General features: G+C 49.0%; 1 protein-coding gene across 12 annotated transcripts in view; it reads left to right on the forward strand.

Annotated features, from left to right (window-relative positions):
* The first annotated feature begins 396 nt into the window (after positions 1-396).
* Positions 397-23,571, forward strand: part of MBNL3 (muscleblind like splicing regulator 3) — a 105,994-nt gene continuing 82,819 nt past the window's right edge. For 3 of the 12 annotated variants that reach the window (XR_010391085.1, XR_010391086.1, XM_064518338.1), the window contains exon 1: positions 830-1,017. The gene's annotated coding sequence lies outside the window, so the exon portion shown is untranslated. Of the gene's footprint in view, positions 499-569; positions 745-829; positions 1,018-1,243; positions 1,369-2,129; positions 2,255-2,446; positions 2,497-23,571 lie in introns of those variants that run through there. The other 9 variants (XM_064518335.1, XM_064518341.1, XM_064518334.1 and 6 more) reach the window with 9 other exon arrangements.

Here is a 23,571-nt window from a genome sequence, read left to right on the forward strand (position 1 = left end):
AGGGGATGCAGTGGGAGGACACAACAGCAGTTTGGGGGATTGGGGAATGCAGTCCCTCAGCACGGGGGTGTGATGGTGGCTTTGGAAACAGAGGGAACAATGCAGGGGGATGTGACAGTGGCTTTGGGGACAGAGGAGATGCAGCTGCCCAGCAAGGAGGTGCGATGGTGGCTCCTGGGATGGAGGCGACGCGGCCCCTCAGTGGGGGGACGTGATGGTGGCTCTGCTCCCGCGCAGTGCAGGCGCTGGTGCCGCGGGCCCAGCCCGCCATGGAGGCGCGGAGCCCGCTCAGCCGCCGGCACCTCGAAGGGCCCAAACCCACCTGCCGGCGCGTTATTTACGCGCAGGAGGAGGAGGAGGAGGAGGAGGAGGGGAGGCTGCAAGAGTTAAGCTGCCGCGGGAGAAGTTGTGAGGGAGCCGGGAGGGGGAAGGGGGGGCCGAAGAAAGAGCGGAGGCGGCTCGGGCTGACCGCGGCGGCCCCGCAGCGCCGCTCCGCAGGTGGGCGCGGGCCGCGGCGGCGGGGGGCCGCGCGCTGCCGCCAGGCCGCGCCGGGCCGGGCCGGCCGGTTGCCATGGCAGCAGCCAGGCGGCGCGCGGCGGCGGCGGCGGCGGCGGCGGGGCGCGGCGCGGGCCCCGGAGCGTACCATGTGCGCCCGGCGGCGGGAGGCGGCGGGGCCACGGCGTCGGCGGCGGCTGCTGCGGCCCTTTTAGCTCCGCCACGGCGACCCGGAGCCGCTGCGTAAATGTAACGGCGGCGGGGGAAGGGGGAGCGGGGCGCCCGCGGCGGGGAGGGGGTACGCGCGGGTGTGTGCGCGCGCCGCCGACGGGCATTTCCACGCCGCGCGTGGCCGGCCGCCGCAGGGAGGCAGGGCGCGCGGCAGAGAGGGCGGGCGGGAGGCGTTAAAATGGCGGCGCGCAGCCGGCCCCCGTGCTAAACCGGCCCCCGTGGCTCGCCCCGTGCCGCCGGCGCGTGGCATGGTGCGGCCGCCCGCTGCCTGCTAGCGCCGCCGCCGCCAAGGTAAGGCCGGGCCCGGCCCGCTCGGGGCTCCCCCCTGCGTCTGGGGGGACCGAGCCGCCCCCCCGGTAGGGGACGGTCCCCGGTCTGCTCCCCCCAACCGCCCTGGTGCCCCGAGTCTCCCGTGGGGCCCCGGCCCGGTTCCTTCCCCGCCCGCGGGGGCTCCGGCTCTATGTCCGTGCTCGGCCGTGCGGGAGGTGCCGTGTTCAGCCGCGGCGCTCGCCGGGGGGGTTTTGGGGGGCGGCGAAAGTTTGTGGCAGTTTCCCGGCGGCCGCGTTGCCCCCGCGTCTGCGGCCCGCGGCGGTCGGCGAAGTTTTGCCCGGGAGAGCCGTGGTGCTGGTGCAGTAGGTCTCTGTATGTTTGATTTTTCTTTCTTTCTTTTTTTTTCTTTTCCAGCGCATTGCTTCTTTGTCTATTTGAATGGTTTCTTATTACGGGTTGCTGGCTGTTTCTTTCTTTAATTTACGTGTAGCCACCAAAGCAGGCTTTAAAAAGCATCTGCAGAAGGTTGTTTGTTGTCTCATTATAATGCGCTGCTAGTATTTAGTGCCGTTCTTTTTAATTAAAAAAAAACCCAAAACTATTTTTTTTGCAGTCATCTCGATTGTTGAAAGTGTTCCAGATCCTGTCTTCCCCCTGAAAATCTCGTAGCTTAGCAAAATTAGTGTTCAGAACAGAACCGAAACAGACTTTTACTTCTGTAAAAACAGCACAAACTATTTGATGGACTCCCCTATTGCTCCAGTAATGAGAGAGGGGGCTTGAGGGGAGGGGGATTTTTTTTTTTGGACTCTTATTAAGACATGCGCATTTGTTCGTTCTTGCCACTGCACTGGAGTCTGCCTAGAAACAAAGAACACAGCCTGGCGAAGTTGATGCTGGCTCTGCAAGTGTCTGGCTTTTTTTCTCCCCCCCCCCCCTTTTTTTTTTGCATCATTTACTTGTGCCATAGTTAAAAGCTCTAGATATTTCCATGAATTATTTCCATGTGTCTGCAGCTAGACCCCCCCCACCCCCTCCCGACCCTACCAGGCCAGGGCTACGCATTTCGGAAAGTGCAGCCATGATAGATAGAGCAACTTCTCCCATTTTCACCCAGCCCTGCTGGTATGACAGTTCTCGGTAGGTGTGCCTTCGCCGGGGAGCCACCCCCTTGCTGAATCATTGTGGAGCGATGGCCGGACAGCTCGTCTGCTCAGGGAGCAAAATATTCCCCTATAGATCATGAAGTGATTATAAGGTGAGGCGAGGAGAAAGTAAGGGACCTGTTAGCGTCTGGCTGAGGCTCTCGCGTGCAGCTGTGCTTCGAGGGGGAGAGTTTTCCTTCCGCGGCAAGCGTCGCCGGAGACGCAGCTCCGAGCTGCAAGGCAGAATGCGTGCTGCTGTAAGGAGCTGCCCCCGCCTTTGAGGTGGCGACACTGGGGTGCTCTGAGGGATTGAGCCTGCAGCTTTTCCTCCTGCGAAAGCTCCTTTCGCGTGCGGGTAGGCTCTGCGTCGCATCAACACCTGTTTTGGGGGGCAGTGTGTGAATTTGTGGTATTGCGAAGCGATGGTTATTAGCGGTAATCCTGTAATGTGTTTGTACAGACGAGCGTGTGAACGGTGTAGTGTCGTGACTGTGTTATTTGCCTAAAACAAGTTTGTTGTTTGTTCTGCAGTCATGAAGGTCATTGTCCTCATTTCTGCAAGGAAATAGTGATCTTTTTTTTAGTTCTTCTCCCCCCCCCCCCCCCAGGTGTGTGTGTGTGTGTGTGTGATACTGAAGTGCTGCTAGCTGTTACTGTCTTTATCCAAAAGATGCCAAAAAGTATGGAAGAAAGAGGTGGGATGAGAAATTTTGAGTGGGGTGTATCAGGCAAGACTAAATTATAGTAGTTGTTGGACATGTAATGCGATCCTGTAATTAGAGCGAGGTAATAGTCTATACCGTGTTGAAACTATCGAGTGTCTGAGTTGGAGCAGCCTGAATTAAGCTCGTTCTTCTGGGATTATGCAGTAGCAGAAGTAATGCAGTTAAAGTTTCCATGCAGCAGCTTCTGTGGGGTTGCAGAGATGTTTCCCCCCGCCATGCGTCCTCCTTGCAGGTTATTTTGCTTTTAAGGTAGTGTGTAGAGGCTGCAATGATGCTGCTCTCCAAGTTGGAGCAATGCTGTACATGCCACAGTCCTGCTCCCTGGAGCTTTATTTACAAATGAAGGCCGTAATTCTGCATCTCAGCCCTGGGAAAAACTCCCAAAGGATGGACTGTGACACAGGCCTTATGGGTTCAGCTTTGAGTCGTTTGCCCAACTGAATGATTTAAAGGACTCTGTAATTTGGTCTTAAAACTTCCCTGCCCCCACCAGTCCATACCCCGAGAAGAACTGTGTTACCACGCTGGTCTGGAGCTTGCATGCCTTGGTCTTTCCAGCGCTCCCCGTCAGTGGGGCAAGATCCTCCTGGTGCTGTCGAGCAGGCCCGATTTGCTCTAGGATTATAGTACCCCGCTGCCGGAGCCCTGGCAGTACAGTTAAACCCATGCAAACCCTAAAGCTGTGCAGCGCTGTTGTGTGTGGGCACCAGCCCTTCTTACACATGCTAATTCCCCTTTGGGGGTGTGTGTGTGTGTGTGCGTGTATATATATAGACATGGTGCATATTTAAATGAACTCATTTTAGAGTAGTGATGGCCCAGAAAAGTTTGAGAGCTATTTCAGCAGTGGAGTGTTTCTGTTTGAAAGACAATGGACTATAGAGAAGCTTCTAGGTATTATGGGATGCCTTTATGGCAAAAAGGTGCAGTCTGTTCTCAGATGCAGTCATTCTTCCCAGAAGCAGCTGCCTTACACGTGTTCAGTCTGGATACAGCTGTATATCTGTTAGTCTGCTAGTATCTTCCAAGTGAGACATACTGATGGGGGTCCAAAGCAGACCTGAAGGTTAGGGAGGAAATTAATCCCTGGCTGCTGTAACCCCCTGCACCTCTGTCCACCTCCTGCAGTATCTGGCCGAGTCAGAAGTCTGAGAGCCACCTCCTTCCCCTCCACCAAGGGAGAGTGAGGGGTCTCCAGGGAGAGGGTGAGGGAGTGGATGTGCTCACTGGCCTCTTCCCTCGCTGCCATTCCTCCCTGCCGCACGCTGGGCCATGTGCTGCAAGAAGGTTACTGAAGAGTAGGGACGCTGGGCGGTTGGGGTCCTGGTGCTGCAGGAATGGATGCAGTTTTGCATCCGCATAGATGAGTTTTCTAGTGGTTTTCATGCCCAGTTCCACTTTGTGAGTAGCAGTGGCCTGCTTGGCCTCCTGCTTGTCTGTCAGCAAATGGCTTGCATGAGGCTCGAGTGGTACTCTTAGATTTTTATGGGCCTAGCGTTTTACTCCTGTGCTTGTCCCTGCTTAGCAAGATGCGTTTTGCACTTGGGCTGTCCCCGGCAGTGAGGGTTTGAGGGGCTGTCCTGTGTGTTCAAGGGAGCATCAGAGTGGGGTGTAGACTTGTGACTACAAATTGTGGCATTTTAGCTTTCTTACCTTTAACAGTATAGCTTCCAAATCTGTTTTGAAGTGGGTGCTGCAGTGAACAAAGTGGTCCTGCTCCCAGGCCTTTTCTCTGGTCGCTTTACCGTCCTCATGGGTCAAAAGTAACCTTGCAGAAAAACAACAGAGAGGAATGCTTGTTTTAACTGGTACTGCTTCCCTGGTTCACCTCTTCACATGGCCACACGAGCAGTTGTGTTGGTACAAGGGCCTGGGATATGCAGGCAGAACAGGTTGAGCCTGGACTGCTGCTCTATTAGCAGCACTGGCTTATAATGCTTTAAACTGATTGTAACACTGCATTGCTAGTGTCTTGCAAATGGATCTTCCTCCATGCACAAGTCAAACCATGGCTTTCCTAGTCACCAGCGCCTGCAGTTTAGTCAGGAACCTGAAAGCAAATCAGGATTTTCTTTGTGGTTAGTGCAGGGACAGGTGATGATTATGAGTCTGCAGTCAGAGTTTAGTTCCTAAGGCCTGCAGCAGGACTCCCCGCCATGCCAGTGGTGAGAGCTTGGCTTTGGCAGTGGAGCAAACCACGGTGTGACTCAGACATGTTGGGAAAGAATACGCAATCTTTACACAAGTAGGCTTTTCTGACCATGAATGTACTAGAAGTTGTGTGAGGAAACTAAAGTGAGTACTAGAAATACGATGCTCTTCATTGAGAGGGAGGCTGGATGCTGCAAAGCTGAGTTTGCCTAGGCCTCAGTTTCCAAAGGCAGACCTAGGAGCTGTGGCTCTTTTATTGTACTCCAAAAGCAAAGGCTGAATGTCCAACCAAAGGAGAACTGCCACTTCAGACAGACATGGCATCCCACATTTGGGTTGCTCAGGTCCAGCCTCCCAGCACCCAGCAGGACACAACGCGAGAAAAGCTTTGAAACGTGATAGAAGCACTTGGTTGGGGAGTGATAGCCTGGAAGGGGAAAGGAGAGGATGTTTTTATTTACTCTGTAGTGTGTACTTGCCCTTAAGATCCCTGAATTGCAGACTTGCTTGATATGCTGTGTTTGCCATATGTAACATTTCAGTGAGCAGTTTCAGTTGTGTGTGAATGAGCTGATGCAGGAATTGTTCTGTTCTAGTTGATAGGGAACCAGTTACTCGTGCATAATGCACTGGTTGGCTTGTTAGACTTTTTTTTTTTGAACTTATTTTTAATCAGTGTATTTCAGACCTCTGGGCAGTGCACGCATCTTTCTCTAAGGCAGTGCTCAGGTCCTAATTTGGTATATGAGTTAAGCACAGGCTTGCATCTCATGCTGAAACACCGTCTTTAAGCTGGAGCATTTATAATACCAAAGCATTTTGCAATTCTGTGTTCACCTTTAATGCAGCATCGTGGGTACCCTGACTTTGCCTCTACACGTGTCTGCCCCTGGAATGGGGTTCCTTGTTGTGCCTGCTAAAGAAAGAAACTGTATAAACTGATCCTTTTAGTTTGCTTTCTGTAGGTTCGCACATGCATGTAAATCACTACTCCTGGGTAGTTTGTTTGCCTAAATTTTTGCTCATGGCACTTCTGCACTTGTGCACTTCATGTCTGTTAAGCTGCAGTAGCACGTATTCTTTTAAAAGGTGTGCGTCCTCCTGTTTTTCCATGCCAGCTTCCAGGAGAGACTGTCTACCCAGAGCACTGTTATCTTCCCCCATTTTAAATGGTGTCAGCTGATATCTAGATATATACTCTCTCTCTCTCTCTTTTTTTTTTTTTTTTTTTTCCCTTCCTCCCCTCCTGATGCTAAGGACCCACCATGGGAGTGAGTTGTCTTGTGTAACTTGTGTGGAGCAAGTCTGTGGCTTGGCCTGTTCAGGTTCAGGGCCCCGTTCAACAAGGGTAAGGGCCTCCTGAGCTGAAGTAACGGTGCCAAGATCTGTTCGTGTGCTTTTGCAAAAGCACATACACTGATAGTCAGCCGAAAACTGGTGGCCTTTAGAGCTTGGTATTTTATGTCTGAGAGCTTCTGAATGCATAAAATCAGAGAGAATGTGCCTGTGTAATCCGATCTGTTCTTGAAAGCCTTGCAGAGGGCTGCGTGCTGCAGACATAAGCTGTGTCAATAAGAACTCTATTCACTCTCTGAAAACAGCCTCGTGATTGGGTTTGATTGGCAGCCTTCCTAAGGGAGGGCCTTTTTGGAGAAAGAGCTCAGATTTTGGCGGCACTTCTGATTGCCTTTTCGGACTCCCATTTATTGTTCTTTGCTTGGCGTGATAAACTTGGATTTTGTTGGGAGGCTTCTCAGGCGCAATGAGAATTTTGTGCAGCGCAATAACATGAGTGCAGAGAGAGTTTCCTTTCTCACAATGCAACCGCTCAGCCAAAGCAGCATTTAGGAATGCGAAGGTGACAGATTTAAGAGTATGAGGTAGGACTGGAAATTGCTGTGTGTGGGAGAGTGTACTCATGTGCGCGCTCAGGGTACTTTACTGCAAAACAATGGCACAAAACACATGTCCTTGTAAAAGTCACAGATTGTAATGGACAAAAATGTGCTTATGCACATTTATGGGTGCTTTTTTCCCCCCCTCCCTCAATTCTATACAGGCTTACATATTAACCAGAAGTGTGGTAGGGTGAAATTCTGCTTTCAGTTACACTAGCATAAATGTGCTGTGAAGCCCATGTTGTACTAATGACCATAATTTGGCCTGTTGTGTGTGTGTCTGCGTGTGTGTGTGTGTGTCTGCGTGTGTGTGTGTGTGTCTGCGTGTGTGTGTGTGTGTGTGTCTGCATTTTTAATCCCCACAAATCAAAATTCTTGTTTTACTTTTAAGTATTTTACACATGACACGTAATCTTTTAAAATCTTTTAGGCAAATGTCCTTGAGCTAATAAAAACAATTATAAGCTTTTCTGAAAGCAGAATTTTAATTAAAAAGTCAGATTTTGAGCTTCTGTTTAATGTATACCGTCTGTGTAAATGGCAGCTTCTGTTGCATTACATGCATGATATTCAGTGTTTGTTCTGCTGAAGTCTTAAAGCCAGTCTTTTTGGCATCTTTCTTTAATAAAAGATGTTGCACTGTCAGTTTTGCATGTTTTTCTTGCAGGTTCCTGGGTCTATTCGGCACTTTTTTAAGCTCCAGCTCCTTGACTTAAGTGATGATTTGAAAATTAGCTTGTCTGTATTGTCTTTCTGGGTTATTCCTGTAGCTGCATAAGAAAGCTTGAAAAAATAATTAGGATGTAATATACAAGCTCAAAAAACCAAAGTAACACAGAGCTATTATTTAAAAGCGATGCAATTATGCTTTAAGCCAATTGAGGCTGGACTTAATTTCTCAAGGCTTGCTGTTGATGAGTAAAACCAAAGTTAACTCCTGAAATATGCTTATACTGAATCGGGTATTTGGCTGGTGGGAACTGAGAGCTCCACGGAGACCAGAGGAGTTCCCATAGTGCCTGAAGACCCTGATGCCGGCCCTGGGCGACTTGCACCGTTCTAGATGTAGTGCTTGGAGTCATTCCTGTAGTCTGTTTCCTTGTTCCTCCCCAACTGATTTCTGTTCAGTAAAGACCTGATTTTGCTCCTGAGAGCATTAATAGCAAATCCTTAATGGTTTAGGTGGGAGTAGGATTGGGCCCTAGGAAAACTGTGCAAAACCAGGCAGTCATGGATTGTGACAAGCATTGACAGGAAATGCTGGTTTCTCTGCTGCTGCTCATAACTCGGGGAGGCCACAGCTGGGTAACTTGTTTTTTACTTCCTGTTCCCGATCTGTTTGGGTCAAAAGTAGCGGTGTTTTTCCATATTAAGATGTTTGGCTTCATTCTGTAAGGCAGCAATAAATTTCACACCAGGCACAACATGTTTCTTATATTTCAGAGACTCTTTACTGCTGCCTTTGACTTTAATTTGGATGGTGAAATCCTTCTTAGTACCTTTCTTATTACATAGACCTGTTTTTCAAGGAAAACAAAGCTTTCTTCTCTCTTTCTTTTTTGGAAAGAACCTTTGAAATGATTTGCAGGAAGGCTGGTCTGTAGGTGAGCACGGGGAGTCAGGCGGTCTGACTGCTGTCCCTGGCTCTTCTACAGGCTCCTGCAGAGATGGGGACGAGTCAGCTTGCTCCTGTGCTTGTTGGTCACGAGGGGATGATGCTGCCCAAGTTCATTGGCATGTTGAGACTTAAATCATTAATATTTGTGAAGTGTTTGGTGATCTTTGGTAGACGGTTCTCAGACTGCAGGGGATGGTGCTGCACCGGGCTGTGACGCCAGGAACTATGTGCGTGGTTTGCAGTGGGCTGATGGGTTGGTCATTAAAGCGGTTGTAAAGGTTGAAATGCCGAGGGGCAAAGCATGATTAACTGGTGGGGAAACCTGCCCCCGAAAAGGAAGAGCTGCCCCCGTAAAGGAGAGCATCGCCCACTCTGTGTTGCAGCTGGAAGCTGGCTCACTAGCTGTTGCTTGGGAATTGTTCTCCAGAGCGATTGGTTCAGGATTAGTCCTCAGAATACAAAATGTTACTGCAGGCCATGAAGTACAAAACTTAGGGAGAAGAGAGGGTCAGGCCTCACCTCGGCTAGGCTGGTCAGCGCAAGGGCATTGGGTTTCTCTTCCAAAAATCCAGCCAAAGCTCCATCAGTGTTGCTCACTCCTCTTAACTGAGTGTGCAGCTCAGTTGTAGGATCTCACATCCATCTACAAACAGTCAGTCAGCATGGACGGATGTTTTTATAGACATAGCAGATATCAGTGGGATCCTCTTAAATACAGTCTGAATGCTTTGGAAAAAAAAAAAAAAAAGGAATGAGCTGTGCTGGCGTGGCACCAGACAGTGGGAAGTCCTGGCCCAGGGGGCTTGTGTTATGTTTTCAGATACATTTCAGTAAAGCTGTTTCTGAGTTGCAGGAAAGAAACAGTAGCATGGGGCCGTTGACAAGGTTACATATGCCTGTTCTCTCTCTGTGAAGCACACAAATGCTGTCATTGTATCTCACTGAAGAGCCCAGAGCCTGCAGATATCTTGTGAAGTGCCGCTGTGCACTTGCACAGCTTCCCAGGTTGTGGCACAGGCCCCTCTGCCTTGTATTTGCTGCATTTGGTTCCTGGTTCCAGCACTGGACACCTCAGTTCTAGGTCCTTGGTTGACCTTGCTTTGTTGTCCAGACCAAGTCCACTACCTTTGAATTCAGCTTGGCTAATTACTCAGTGAAACGCTTTACGCAGCAACCCCTGTGCCCTCCCTTGCACGTAGGCTTAGTAACCAGCTAATATCAGGTGTGCCCCGAGAACCGAGACGTGTTCTGGCTGATGTGCAACACCTTTGATGTGGTGCTTGAGGAAGCTACACTACAGGTCATGTAAATGAGGCTGACCAGAATTGGCTGCTCTCCTGTAGAAGGAATGGCGAATGCCTTCTCATGTTGGTGTGCAGGGAGGATATCTGCAGTGAGACAGACACCTTCCCCACTGCCTTTGAATGCCACGGTCCTGAGTCTCATTCAGCAGTGGGGACCAGTTGGCCCCATTCCTCCCTTCCCTGTTCTGCACACCACCTTGGACCAGTCTCTGGAGGGAAGCTGGCCTGGGTGGCTCTCACCTGAGACTGACCACTTGCTGCTTACAGCCTTCGGGATGATCTTTGAGGTCTCCAGAGCAGTCGCTTGAGCAGCTGTGATCCAGGTTTTTTCTGAGCCCAAGGAGATGAATAGGACGTGCAGGGCTGGTGCTGTGTGGGGTTATGTTAGTCTTGCTGAAGGGAGAGACCTGCTGGGTCAGGGACTTTCCAGCTCCGGTGACGGCATCGTCATACGACACATTCAGTGGCTGATGCTCGGGTGTCAAGTTTGGAATGGGGCAGCTGCTGCAGCTTAAGGGCAAATTCATTTTATGTCTTGTGTTAGGTGGGAAGATAGGCTTCTGAGAGGGCCTGAGATCCATTCAGAAGGTACAGCAAAGTCCTTTGGTGTGTCTAACAATAGACTTATTTATGTGCTGTACAGTGCCACCGTCTTGTTCCTACAGAGATACTAGGGTTTGTAAATTCGGCCCAGCTGCAGAGTCTGTCGTGAATGCCCTCTTGATTCCCTTAATTGGGCAATTGCACCGTTTTGCATGCTAGCTTATACTGGAAGCGGTTTCTTCCCCCAGGTCTTGGAGCACCTCCCCTGCTCAGCCCACCTGGGGGATGCAGTACCTGAGCAGTGTTTGGTTGCAAAACACTGCAGGGTACGTCCTTATCCCTTATCGCAGAGCCCACACCCAGTTCCTCTGGCGTGTTTCTGATGTAAATGACTTTCAGTGCGTGTAAGGAGAGACACAAGCTTGTGAGGAGCTCGTGCAGCTGGGGCACTCATGGAAGCCTCTCGAAAGAGGGGCCTGGCAGAGGCAGGGCTGTCTGCTGGGAGCTCCCGGGTGGTGCTGGGTGCCCTTGAGGTCCTGGATTCCAGGAGAAACTGAGCCTGCAGTTTAATGCCCTTCACATGGGTGCTGGTGCCGAAAGGTGCAGTCTTTCTGCCCTTCTTCTGGCCTGTTTCCCCTGCCTTGTGCTTGGTCTCCTGGATGAGAGAGAGGGCAGGAATGAGTCCTGGGGCCCGTGGGAGGGCAGAACCGCCCCTGCTGATGGCAGTCTGGGCTTGGGTTTGCTGGAAATGGTGGCGAAAGCAGAGCCTAAGGGTGTCCAGGCCTGCAGGGGAGTGTCGGGAGAGATGAGGCTGAGCTGTTTGCTGCCAGCCTCTTACAAGCTGCTGGGGATTTTTATTCAATAAAACAGTAACTATGGTAGTTACATATTGATTAATAAAAGTAATGCTTAATGCAGCCATTGCATAAGGCCATGAGCTAAAGCCAGGTACCTTTTGCCAGCAGTAGCTCTAATTCTGAAGCGAAAGGACTGGACGGTTGAGTTGGGCTAACCCTGTGCTACGGGAGTTCACCACCAACTGCATTTTGAATAATTGCTCTCAGAGTCCTGCTCTGCAGGCTTTGAAACGTGTTGGCTTGCCTTCCCGCTGTGGGGGCCAGGTGGGCACGCGGGGAAGGCAAAAGGAGCATTGCTGAGCCCGCTGGAGCTCTGTGCAGCAGCCCAGCCCGGCACTCCTGGTTTGGGGCTAGCAGGCAGGAATTGGCAGCTTGCTTGCCATGGACCTGCCTCCCTTTCAGTAAAATGCAGATGGAAACAAGTGTGGGAAGCTTTTAGTGAAAGTGTGCATGACTTTCGGCAGTGAACACATGCAGCTGGTGGCTTGCTTTACTGATGGCTTTCATTTAAGTCATCTTAGGTATTTATTTTGTTTGGGGAGAGGATTTTACAGCTCTGATTCAGAACTTTAAATTGTCAGGAGTATTCCTTCTAAAAGTAAATCAGTGGCTGGATTTGCACATGTTACTGTGCTCCATTTTCAGTTTGCAGTTCACCAGTGTTGGCTTTAAAATAAACCAGTTCCTAGGGGGGTAGCATGCACCAGTGTCTTCAGTTTGCATCTGAACTTTCGCTAGGAGCAATCTAAACCCCAGATCTGGTTTCGGTCACCAGTGAAAGCGAGCTGTTGATCCTGTGCTGACCTCCCTGGAGCGGGCTGCTGCTGCGGGGTGGTCGGGGTTATGCGTGCCCCAGGCTCCCTGTCCCCGGCAGAGCCCCAGCCTGGGCTGCGGCGGCGGAAGTGGCACGCGCCTGTTGTGCATGCGAGACGCGGGCTGGCGCGGCTGCTCGCTTCCTGTCGGTGGGCAAAGAACGCCGTCAGAACTGCCGAGCTTGTTTTCGGAGTTATGCAGCAGTTACCAAAAAAAAAGAGAAGATGGGATGCTTGTTAAATTAACACTGCAAATGCTTTTTTTAGATGCCTAGTACAAAACCTACCAAGGGAGAGAAGTCCATCGCAGTGATTACAGTCCAAACACAAGATCACTGTGGTAGTCGGAAAGTGAAGCTGACTACAAATGGGAGTGATACTGGGAGGGTGGCAAAAAACCTTGATATTTGGAATGACAGAGGAATGATTTTAAATTCATTTAATGTCAGTAATCTTTGTATTAGCCATAATCTGCTTCTGAGAAGGGTGTGTGTGTATGTATATATACATATATATATATATATATTTTAAAGCATAGAACTGCATTAATAAGAACAGACTGTTTTCCCTGATCTCTGCCTTTGGAGCATGGCTCCCAAGAGCACAGATTGCTCCTCTGTATATTTGGGAGAGCAGCTGCAGGTAGTTGACACTGCCACAGATAAATAGCGGTGCTGGGAATGTGTATTGCTGTCCCAGATCACTTAGCAAGGGTCTGATCCTGTGTGATGCCTGCTGGAGTATGGAGCCAGGACTGCAGTTTGATGTGAAATGCATGGCTGTCTCTAGGATAGCTTTAAATCTGTAGGCTTTTGGTTTTCTCCAGAGTGGTTCTCAGCAGGGGCATCTCAGGGAGCAGACTACTGAGCTCAGAGGGCAAGAGGAGGAACGGTCTGCTGTATTTGTTGCTGTACAACTTTCTGGGAGATGTACCAAAGAGGAAATATGAATGTGATGGTATTGAGGTACTTGATGCAGTAGTATTAGCTGAATTGTGGAGACAGAGGTGAGACAGGCCTTAGGATTCGTGTTCATTCGGAAGACTGAGTCTCTAATGTGGGGAGACAGTGGGGAGGTGGAGTGGCAGCAACTGACGCCTTTAGGTGGAGATTATCACGGCTGACTTTGTGCATCTCCCCTCTCCAAGGGAGAGACCTGGTGGTCCTTCCTGTGTGCGCTAGCTGGCTTTGATTTCTGCGTGAATGTGATGTTGCTCATCCTGGAGATTCAGGCAACCAAATGAGAGAGAGAGAATTAAAACATGAGATCTGCTTGCTCATGACCTGAATCCCCTAATCACAGCCTCATACAAGCGAAGCTCTTAGGCTGGGTTGAGTAAAGGGCATCTCCACGCAAGAAAATGTGCATCTCTGTCCTCAGCCCTCCAGAATTAGAGCTTACGTGTGATGAGCAAATTGAGGAATCGCCTTAAGCCAGACCTGCTGCGTGCGAGGTTGCCTCGCCTGCGGCACGTGCATAGTAAGAGCTTCATTGGAAAGGTGCGTGTTACCTGAGCTTCCAGCTCGCGGGAAGAGCTCACCTGGGTGCCAGAAACGCAGCCGAAGTGAGCCTGCGCTTTTTGGAACTTTTTAAGCCCATTTTGATGGGCTTAAATTGACCCTTAATTTTATTTACTTTAAGCTTTGTGCTGTTTTGTTCTTTAACCCAGGAAGGAACATTAATGAGGCTCGTACAACAGAATGGTCACTTTCGCTGACCCTTTAATTCGCTTTTCGTCCTGTCTACTTTCCGTGTACGTTTTTCGGAGGGTGCTTTGCTAATGCCAAGGGAGTGGTAATCCCATGCTTTGAACTACATGTTCTGTTAATTCCTCATTGTGACACTAGCCAGAGATACAAGATTAACAGTTGTGTGGGTTATTTTTCTTTTTTCTTTTTCAAAGTAGGTGGCTAAACTGAAAAATCAATTAAAGACCAACAAACAGAAGAAAAGGAATTTATTCCACTTAGGGTCAACTGGTAATAAAAATGTTTGGCTTCAGCAATAAGCTGCAGCTCATTTAAAAAAAAAAATTGTCATCCTACTGGAGGAAGGGGAGGAAGAGCATGTTTAGGTTTAAAATATATTGTTTGTTTATTTATTAGATGACAGGTAGAGATGCATGGCCTTGAAACACTATTTCAGCTGACAGGTGGAGGAAAAAAAGGAAAGAAAAACAAGTGGGGAAAAGCGTAATGTTACCTGCCTTTTCTTAAAAAAAAAAAAGAAGAAAAAGTTTCAAATTTTCTTCTGAAGCAGTCTGGAAATTCAGGTTAGTCACTGAAAACCTGAATAAATAATTTATCTGAAAAACATTGCCTAGCTTGCAGTCATAGCAGATGTAATCATAAAGGCAGATTAAAATATTTTTGTAAAAGGCCTTTAAAGCACCTTTGGCTCAAGTCTCTGGTTATGTGAACTGAGGGAGCATCTCTGATTTTCTGCTACCTGAGGATCTGGCTTTTATCTTGTTTTTAATCTCTTTTCCTATCCCTCCCCCACCTACTCCTGTGATATGAAAGGTGAGTCTGTGTGGAGGTTTTTTGCAGCACACACTTAAGAGCTGTTCTAGAGCTAGCATTTGATCCAGGCACTGCCCGGTCTCAGCGGGTTTCTGTAAGAGCTCCTGTGCCTCTCGTGCGAGGCTGCGCTCTTGTGAACCAGAGAGAATTGGCTCAGTGTTGGGAGACAGAAATTTGGGTTTTTGAACATCCCCCACAGACATTTTTAGAAAACTCCATACAAACATCTTTCTGAGAGCCAAGTAACAACAACAGCTCAGGTCCCCATGTTCATCCTGTGTTGTCCCTTGGAGGTTGAATTTATAGCTATCTGCCTTTTCAGAGTAAGCTGATAATAGATTAGTTGCTAATATTTTGCTTGTTGGTCAATATTTCCCCTGCTGCTATTGATGTGTCAGCAGGGTCGAGGCTTTTGAGTCGTGAGGTGGAGCACATAAGCCAGATCCTGCTCCTGTGCAAGACAGAAGACAGCCTCTGCTCCAAAGAGCTGGTGGTCGAGGGCTGGGTGTCCAGGCTGGGATGTGGAGCTCCCAGGAGAGCAGGGCTGGAGCTGAGCAGGTGGCCTGGCAGTCAGCTTTTTAAGTCATGCGGTGAGGGAGGCTTTGCAGGTCTCTGCAGGGAAAGACTCCCAAGGCACAAAGTGTTTGATGGCACATTGAAAAAGCAGGGAGCTGGGTGGGTGGGAGACAGGATTTTAGAGAGCGGGGTGATCATTTGTGGGGGGATAGCTAACAAAGAGATCAAAAGTGAAGACAATGGGCTTGTGTGAAGTGATAGAGGAGAGGGAGTCGGAAGGGGAGACAGCGTTGAGAGAATGGGGACCTGAGCTAGAAGAGGCCCCCTTTGAACAGAGGGCAGTGGAGCGAGTCAGACATCACTTGAGAAGGGCGTTACAGGCATCGAAGTGTGGGTGCCTCTTTGCACATTGGGGTAGATCATGAGTTGGTGTTGTGCAGCTGGGACTGCGCGTAGCCCTGGGTTCCCCATCTCTTGCTGCAGGAGCCAAGGTGCGATACCCTGTTTGTGCATGGTGTGTTTGGGTGAGGTGGGGATGGGACAAGGTATTGTCCACCCACTTCCAGTCTGCGACTCCTGTGTTGGCTGCATGAGGTGGGGACAAGAAGGAGTGTACCAAGTGTGTGACGTACTACCAGAGCCATTAACTAGCTCTTAGTCTGCAAGTGCTGTTGCAGCAAGTAGCTGGGCTGTGCCTCGTAAGGCCCTGTTATGGGGTGATGTGGTAGCTGGTTGAAGTCTCTTGTATTAATGTACTGTTTTGGTGTCTGGTCTCTGCTGAAGGGTGAATAACCTTTAGATGAAATTAAATACATTGAACCCTGCTATGGTTTCAGTGTGAGGCCAGGGCTGCATCTGAGGAAACTTCTGGGGTGTTAATTGAAAGTTCATATCCTGTTGTACAAGCTGCGGGGTAGGCATTTACCTTCCACAGTGTAAAATGAGCATTCACATTGGCTTTCTGGCTCTTGAACATATGTGTATTTTCAAAGAACATGCAGTTCTAAGGGAGCCTTCAATCAATAAACACTAATGTTTGTGCAGCATGATCAAAAGAGTCTTGGGGCTCTGCTGGCTGATGGGGGGACTGACCATAGACAGGCCCATGTCGGAGTCCCTGTGTGTTCCCTGTGCCCTTAAGGTAAAGGATTAAGCTTGCAGTAGAACGAGGTCAGGTCTAGACCAAGAAGTAGACTCTGGAATCCAGCCAAAAGCCTTAGTAAGATTTTTTTTCCCTGTAACAGCATCCTAGATGTGGCAGTTGTGTTGACTTAGGCGAAATGAGGCTGACATCTGTAGGTCAGGCCTGATTAAAAGCGAATGAGGGTGGAGAATAGCTCCACAGAGTAAAGAGGATTTAAAGATAACTGCGGAGGGAGATGTGGCCCTTACTTGGAGAATTTGGTTTGGCCTTGGGAATCTTGCTCCCTGTGTGGGAGCAGGGAGCTCCTGTTTCTCTGGATCTGCTACTGGCCTCCAGAGCACTATAGCCATTACCCCATTCTTCCTGGATTTCTTTTGGTTGATCCCATCCCACCAAGTATGTGATTTTTTTTTTTTTTTTTTTTTTTTGGTCCAAAAAGTCATTTGATTTAAGCTTTGGCCTTCAGCTGTGCAAGGGAAACCTTCCATACAAACCTTTGTGTTTCTGTACATCCCCACTGTGAAAGCAGTGCCCACCCCTCAGCTTGCTCTGTTGAAGGGTTGTGTGTCTGGGCCTTTCGCGTGGGGCAGATGAAAGGTGCTGTATTGTTGAGCATTAAATGCTGGAGGCTGCTTCAGAAAACATTTCTGTGCTCCTTTTGACCTCTGCTGCATATTCCGGCCCATCCTCAGTTGCATTGGCTGTTGAGGATATTGAAGATGTTTCTCTACTGAGAGAGGAGGAAAGAGGAGAATGATGGCAATTCTGACACAGTAGCCCTTGTGCTGTAGTAGTTACAGCATCATATCATTTTCAAAACTGTAGTTGTATCACTAGCTGCTGGTTATACATTGAGCATGTTGATCTCAGAAGTGCTTTGACACAGAGGATCCCCATCACTTGGGATGGGTGAGCTGAAGCGTGCAGAGACAAAATGACATGCTGTAAACAGTCGCTTGAAGGAGCATGCTGCTGCCACAGCCAGGGATGCAGCTTGTGTCTTCTAAATGCTTCCCTATGCGGAGCCGGTGAGCTGGGAGGGAGTGGGGGCTCGGGTGGGCTTTGGTGAGCGTGGCGAGGCTGTTCTGTGGTGTGCTGCCAGCATCGCGCAAGAGGGAAGCAGTGAGCGTCGTGTCCAGCTGCACTGGCTCCCTGGCTCAAATGACCGCATCTCCTGAGCTGGCTGGGCCTGGCCTGTGGCCTGACTCCGGAGGGCGGCTCGGATTTTCCCACCAGGGACACCAGTGCTGTCTGACCACAGCTCCCCAGGTACTCCTGCTTATATATTTTCTTGGAAGCATTCAAGGGCAGGTCCACTGTTCTGATTTTTCCACGATGATTTCTTTCAATGGAAAAATGGCTTCTTTGATTAGATAAAAATTTATGTACTAAAAATCAGAAAGAAAAAGGGTCCTTGATTTCTCCCTAAAGCAGGAGTTTTAGTTTCTAAATGAAATTTTTAGCAAGATAAAAATAAAGAATTACTTTATGGGGAAAGTACTCACTTCCCTACCAGTTCTGCTGAGCAGCCTTCAGCTGTGAAGAAGTGGGGAAATTATCCTCAGCTTCACTGGACCAAGATCGGCCCTGGTGTTTTTGCAGTGAAGTACCTAGAGTTGCACCAGGGCTTCAATATGCCTCTCTCAGTTTGAAGAATATATGAATCAAGATGAAAGTTTAATTTTAATTCCTGCCAGACACTGCTTCCTTCTCTGTAGTGATATGTAATCTTCACAGCACTGTGTCATGGAGCACGTGCCATCTTGTCCTGACTGGAGAAGGTGGCCGACTTCGGCATTGATGGGAAAAGAGCCATTTAACTGAGACTGCCGCATGGCAGCGTTCGTTATGTTCAGGTGCTCATTCCAGCTAAATGATGCTAATAATTGTGATGACGGCTCAGATCCATTAATAATTTTTATACTTGGGGAAATAACGGCATGAGCACCAATATCCTTGTGTAGTGTTCTGGGCCTGTCAGAAGACTGGCAGTTGTTTGATTTTGTGAAAACAAATGATCTCAGCTCTCACTATAGTCCCTAAATTTGTTTTCAGCTGTGACAAGAGCCAGGATTTAAGCCTGGGTCCCCAAAAGTAAAATATAGTTAATTAGCCTACTCTATCATGTAGCCATTTTCAGTTCGACAAGGGCAGTACATTGAGCCAGACGGTTCTTGCTCATAAGTGATGCTCACCTTTTGAGCTTCATGTGTGATGGAGTGTACTTGCTCAGAGCCTAAAGTCCATATGATTGCAGCCCTTTTCAGCAGTGCTTCTTAACCCCCCCCCCCAACCCCCCCGGCCTCACTACGGTGCTGCTTTTCTCTGAGAGAGGAAACTTCTGGCACCAGCACTTGTTTTCAGCTTGCGTGATGATTTGTGTTATGGCAATGGCTGCAGGTTCCTAGCAAGGTCAGAGGCTGCTGCAGAAGGAAGGGGGAAGGAGTTTTTATCCTGAGGAGCATGTTGCCTTCGAGGCAAGTATGTAGGGCTATGTGATGTTAGTGCTGTTCACGGCACCTCATGAACAGGGTGCAGGCAATGGTGGAGGAACAAAGTGAGACAGCCAAAACAGTGTTTGGTTTCTGGACTGGAAGAAGGACGTGTGAGCCTTCATCTTGTGTCCTGGCTTCTTGTTTTCACCAGACCAAATCTCCTTTCTGGCTGGGAGCTTATTTGCATCGGACACAGATAAGCAAGAACTCAATGCTGAGTACTGCTGTGGTAGGTCAGGCGTGGTGAGGTGCAGCCTGAAGTTAGCCATCAAAGAATGGAGAATTGCTGCCGTGGAGGGACTCTACTGCACCATTTGCAACAGGTTAGGGGAGGTGTTTGACATTCTTGCTTGCCACCTCTCTGCTGATTTTTTTTTATTTAATTTTATTTTATTTAATTTTATTTTATTTTTTTGGGGGGTTAGCCCACAGAGAGGATGGGGCAGGGCAGTGTGTCCCTGGAATAGGGCAGGCTGTGGTGAGGCTTTCTTTCTACCCAGCTATTGACCTCAAGCAGGGTACTTCACCGCTCTGTTCTTCAGCAAAGTGACTGTTAGGATTAAAGTTACTTGACGTTTGAGTCCTTTGTAATACCGTGGTTGTCAAAGGTGAAGGATGTTGTACAAACTCAAAATACAGTTTTTCTTCCTTCTAAATTTGACTTTTGCCCCTGCAATGTCACAGTGTTTAGCACGGTGGGGGGAAAAATCCTTAGCCTGGCTATAAGTGCTGGCTATAGCCTAGAAAAACATGTTCGTGTTTCAAAAAACGTAGGGCCTTATTTTGAGATCCTGGCATCTATTTATGTCCATGCTGTTTAGCAAGCACACGCACTTGGCTGCTTACCGAAATCTACATTCACTGGTATTGTAATCCAGAGCTTGTGTTTGCAGGCAGTGCCATTCGGTTGAACGAAATCCTTGCACAAAAAATCATCTGTATGTAGATACTAGAATGGGAACAGAGATGGCTGTGTGAGTGGATGGCAGGTCAAGACACCCTGAAAATAGAAACATATTGATGTTGTTAGCAAAAGCTGTGAAGCGTGTTTTCCTTGAAAATTGTTATTTAATATTGTCCTTGATGTCTTTGAATTAAACATACCGTAAGGAACTGTTTGCTGGAATTGTGGCTGGATGCTGGGTAGTCATTATCAACAGCCAGAGAAGACGGCATAACCTGCTAAATGGATAACAGGATGCATCGGTGCAGCAGAAGGGGAGCCGAAGACAAGGGAATGCAAGGGGAAAAGCTGTGTGCGAGGTAAAAACTTGCGCAGGCAGCCCTTATGCAGCAAATAAAGCAAGGTCTTGCTGACCTTGGCAGCTGTGCAGGGCAGTCTTTGCATAAGAATGAATCGTGCTTAATATACTGGAGAAATTATTCAGGGACAAATTTTTGTTTTCTTCAGCATTGGGGACGCCATCTTTTCACCTGATCTCTGGTTGCAGCATAGAAACACAAAGGCGGTGTAGGCAGGGTGAGAGAAGCACCCAGCTCCCCTCAAGCGGGTCAGCCCCATTTCCTGTAACGTGTGTGTGTGTGTGCGCAGAATCCAAAACTGTCCTCCTGGCTAAGCTGAACTTTTCCAGAGCACCTTCTCCCTGCGAGCTGGCAGTTGCTGGATGTGAAGGCAGTGTGATGGGTGTCTGTCTTAATTAGTCTGTTCTGTTTGTGCCTGCAAACAAGAGGTCTGCCCTGCTGCAGGGAGACAAAGTAATATCAAGGAGGAGTGATAGGAAAATGTTAGTGTGGAGAAGGGGAGCTCTCTTCCCCCATTAAAATATATTTTCACTTACAAATGTAGCCATTTGGTGCTTCAGGAGGTGGGTCTGGGCTTGAACCTTCCAACCCTCCAGTGCCTCACTGTAATTGGATTGAATTTGTGGTGGCCTTGGGCATCTCCGGTAGCCCTGCGAAGGAGGAGTTAATGGTCATGGCTGTGTCAGGAGAGCTCTGGGACCCATGCAGTGGGCCTCAGAGGTGCACTGGGCTCCCCGTGTTGTGCTGGGGTGAGGCAAGCAGAGGGGCCTAGATTTGCAGGCCTGCACAAGCACGGTGCATGTTAAGTGCTGGGACATACCGAGCTGCTAAAGCTCTGTTTTCCCTGACCTACTCGTCAGCCCATGAGCAGAGGCTCCCCACATCAGAGCTGGTCCCTCTCCAGCCACATCAGGGTGGGACAGATGGGTCACAAGCTGGCGGGTGTCTCCTCTTTGCGTGTCCTGGCCCCATCCAGCCCCCGTGCTGCTGCCAGGGCAGGAGCCCTGCGTGCGCTGGTCTCTGCGTGGGCTGGTGGTTGCTTCCGCTGGTGAACGTGGGCTGCGTTTCTCTGAGCTGTGCAGGTATTGTTGCTCAGTATTTACTCAGCCGCAGTGTTCTTCCTCTTTGCCTTCCTCTCGGTATGAAGAAATCAGTCCCTTAAACGCCTGTGTTTGAGAGAAAATTTATTGCGTGAGTTTTGCCGGAGCAGCGTCTCCAAGGCGTGTTTCCAGAGGGTTGTCGAGAGAGGGCCAGAGACAGTGTTTGTTAACATTGATCCTGGGAAATGTAATTAATGCGGGTATGAAGTGTTAAATGTTAAATTAAAATGGGAGATTTAAAAGCAATCAATAGATCAATTCCGAGGCTGGGATGAAATGCTCAGACTTTCAAACAATAATCAGATTTCCAATAAGACCTCCATTGTGTGCAATTAAAGGGGTTGCAATATTAAATCAGGTGTTAAGGGAATGATATTTAGATGTTGAAAGAGCGGAGGACCAGACAAAAAGGACCCTCCCATCTGCAAGTAGAGTGCCCTGGCTGGGCAGAAATGATGCAGAGAGGGGAATGCGCCGAACTGGTGACTAAAATCACAAAGGAAGCCTGGGAAAACTGCAGAATCAGTGCTGCAGCGCTGAACGTTTGCCTAGAGGTAGACTAGACCATTTTGTCCCGATAGGTCCTCTGCAGTCGGGTAAGACTGTTGTAAGCTCTAGGCCCATCTACGTGCACATACTTACTCCTTGTTTGCAAGCCAGCCTTCCAGGGAAGCGAGGGCAGCATGTTAAAATCCACTGCAGCAAGAAGTACTGCCGTGCAACAGGCTTCCCAAGAGGTTAAAAATACTCATTACGAACTCCCACCATGTTTCAGCGGTATCCCAGCTAGTCAATAAGAGCAAAGGCATGCAATCGATGCTCTGTTAACAAGCAGAACAGCAGTTAAGGAGGGAGGTGAAGCTGCTCTCAGCTCTGCTGGCGGTGGGGATATATGGGGTATCCTAGGGCATGTGGCATTTCCAGGGCATTTCTTTGAAGTTCATAGTTTTCCCTCGCCCTACAGTTCATAAAGAAATAAGCAGAAAAGGCCCTAGAGCAGCAGCCCCCAGTTTAACTGGCCTGTGAGTAACGATATCGAAGCAGTACTGCTTTGTGGGCAGCATCAGGCTTCGCTCTTCCAGTCAGCTTAACTTTCTGATGCCGCAAGCGGCTCGGGAGGCTGTAGGAAGTGCCACAGTGCCTGTTCCCCAAAGATGTATTTTTGCTTTAATCCCAAAGGGATAATTCAGAATATGGAGCGGACATAGCATTTGCTATGGGCACTGCACTTGCCAAGGTAACATTACTGTGGGGTGGAGGGCGGGGAAAGCACTTCTGCATTAGATAAGATGAGTAAATGTGTTCTTTAGCTCCAGGCACTTATTTGCTCACCTTGTCCTGTACCTGTGATGTGATTATCTGTGAGGATGTAGCTGTAAAGCTCTGCAGAGCCTTGGAAGACGCATGTTTTAAGAGTATGCTCTCATTTTGTTTCATAATCCTGGTGGCAGCCTCTGCTGCGTAGTTCTGGAGGTTTAAATGCTGATTAGGTTAATGGATTGTAATGTAACCCCACCCAGTTGGTCATCAGTCCCTTGAAAATGCCTTGTGATTGCGATCATTGCTGCTTAATTGCAAGTCCTGCCTTGCCCGTGGATTTGTGAGGCCGGGGCTTACCCCGCTCCTTGCCAAGGAGAGGGCCCAGAACTGGCAGGGAGGCTTCTCGTGGAGCCCTTATAGGAAAGTCGCTAAAATTTCCACTGTGGCCTAGCTGGGCAGAGGTAACGTGATCTTTGGAAAAGTGCCTTTGTGCTGTAGCCCACAGAAGAGCTTCTTTATTAACAAAGCCTGAATACGGGTTGGTTAAATTGTAGCTCTTGTATTCAAGGTCACTGTTAATTTTTTTTTTTAATTGCAAATCTGGGGTTGCAAATGAGATTTGCTGCTTTGAGCTCCCAGAAAGGGTTGGAAATGATGTGATATTTTTTCCCCTGGTTACCTGATGTCACCCCGACCCTCCTCCCCATTATCGCAGAGAGAAGTAAGTTTTGCAAACTGCCGTACATAGATGTTAACTTTGTCACTGATGCTAGAGCTCCCTGAAAGCATGTGTCTCTGGGAAGAGCCTGATGCTCTGTCTGTAGCATATCATAAAGATGTTTGGGGAGGCAGGGAGATCAGAACATGTTTGTGGCCAAAGGAGCTTGAACTTTCCTTTAACATCCCTCTGAAAGGACTTGTAACCTCTCCAGGTGAGCAGGGGTGGAGCTGAGGAGGCCCTTGCCCAAGGGGGGTGTGGGTGGGCGATGTTACACAAGTTGCAGAGGGGACTGGACAAGTACTCGGTGAGGAGCTGGTTGGGGATTGCTGAGAAGGCAAACCACAGCAGGTTCAGGAAATCCTCCAAATTAAAAATAGCAGGAGGCTATTGGGAGGTGGTATCGTATATGCCTGCCTTCTTGCTACTCTTTGGCACCTCTGGGTGGCTGGTGTCTCCTCATCTCTGCATGGGTGCCAGGTGAAAGGAGGGTTGGTCCTCCCA

Source organism: Dromaius novaehollandiae, chromosome 11, assembly GCF_036370855.1.
Source record: "Dromaius novaehollandiae isolate bDroNov1 chromosome 11, bDroNov1.hap1, whole genome shotgun sequence".
NCBI classification, from domain to species: domain Eukaryota; kingdom Metazoa; phylum Chordata; class Aves; order Casuariiformes; family Dromaiidae; genus Dromaius; species Dromaius novaehollandiae.